At 46.9% G+C, this 1,637-nt stretch overlaps 1 long non-coding RNA gene across 1 annotated transcript; it reads right to left on the bottom strand.

Moving 5' to 3' along the window:
- Nucleotides 1-831: 831 nt before the first annotated feature.
- Nucleotides 832-1,310, bottom strand: LOC117545257. The gene is made up of 2 exons (XR_004568802.1): nucleotides 1,183-1,310; nucleotides 832-1,003 (listed from the first exon to the last, which is right to left on the bottom strand). It is a non-coding gene; the product is annotated as an uncharacterized LOC117545257 (long non-coding RNA).
- Between the last annotated feature and the right edge of the window lie 327 nt (nucleotides 1,311-1,637).

The raw sequence follows: 1,637 nt of genomic DNA, 5'->3' as shown, positions 1-1,637 counted from the left end.
GAAGTACCTGGGCCACATCATCGGATTTGGGAAGATTAAGCCACAGCTGGGGAAAGTCGAGGCCATACAGTCGTTCCCTGTGCCATCTACCAAGAAGAAGATGAGAGGGTTTCTGGGGTTGGTCTGTTGCTACCGTAAGTTTGTTCCTCATTTTGCAGACAGGGCGGTTGTGTTGAATGACTTGACCAAAGCCTCTGCTCCCAACAAACTGAAATGGACCGATGAGTGTGACAAAGCTTTTAGAGACTTGAAAGATGCAGTCTGCACTAACTCTGTCCTTCACACTCCAGACTTTGACAAGCCCTTCACCCTGCAAACCGACGCTTCTGGAGTGGGCCTAGGGGCAGTGCTGCTACAGGAGGAGGAGGGAGACTGGAGACCTGTTGTTTTCCTGAGTCGCAAGCTGCTGGATAGAGAGACTAGATACTCCACGGTTGAAAAGGAGTGTTTGGCAATGAAGTGGGCCATTGACTCCCTCAGATATTATCTGCTGGGGCGGCACTTCGTTTTGGAAACGGATCACAGAGCTCTACAGTGGTTGCATCGCATGAGAGATGCAAACATGCGCATCGCTGGATGGTACCTGGCACTGCAGCCGTATGACTTCACCGTTCGCTACAGGTCAGGGAAGACCAATATAGTGGCGGACTTTCTTTCCAGAGTGTCACAGGAATGAGACACTGTTCTCCTTCGGGAGAGGGAGGAGGAAATGTAACAAAGGTAACTTCGTTACTCTGGACTGACGGCTTTGGGGGCCTTGTAATATTGCACATGTGGGTTTGCACTTTATATAACGACTTCCTTTTGCACAGTAAGAATGTCACTCAGCACTTTAGTGAACAGTTTGCACTTTATTAGCATGATTTGCACAGTACAGTTTGACATGGCCTATTTGCACATTTTTATATAATCTATACTATTTATTGATGTAGTAGTTGTTAAATGATTAAACCGTAGTATTTGGAATGTCGTCTGGCAGATGCTGGTCGGTCCTCGGCTCCACCTGAAAAGAGAGGGGAGTTATAGTGAGAGCGCCGAGAGTATTTATAATTGTATAAGATTGACAGCGGATGAGATTAATCATTGTGTGCAGATGTCCTGTTTTAGCGTGTATATGTCATGACATTAAGTTGCATTCATTGTAGAAGTGAACACTGTGTAAAGGTTAGGCCCATCGCTTACCCATGCTGTTTCGTCCTGTGTCCGCTCCAGTGTGTTTGGCCAAAAGGTCCTCGGGGGGAAACAAACACTGACTAAAGAAGGTTCCGGGACGAACCAAGTGGCGGGATGGGCGTAGGGGTTTCTGTTGTAGTTGGGAATGTATGTCTATTAGGGGTGTAACGGTATCCGTATTCGTCCCGTACCGTCACGGTTCGGACGTCACGGTTCGGCACATGCAGTCACACGGCGAATACGCCTTTTTTTACGAGTGGGAAAAAAGTCTGTCACTCAGGGCAGTATTACACTATATATAATCCAGGGGGCGGTATTGCGCCTAAAAGCCAGCCGCCCGTAAATAACAAATGAAGAACAAGAACAAAACACAACTAAACGAACACAATACATGAAGAAGAAAAGTTAGCTATGGCGAGTTCACACAACACACAGGAGCTAGAATCCACCTGCTTCTTTTAAAT

Source organism: Gymnodraco acuticeps, unplaced genomic scaffold (assembly GCF_902827175.1).
Source record: "Gymnodraco acuticeps unplaced genomic scaffold, fGymAcu1.1, whole genome shotgun sequence".
NCBI classification, from domain to species: Eukaryota; Metazoa; Chordata; class Actinopteri; order Perciformes; family Bathydraconidae; genus Gymnodraco; species Gymnodraco acuticeps.
Note: the sequence above shows the minus strand (reverse complement) of the source record. Positions and strands in the feature narration are given on the sequence as shown.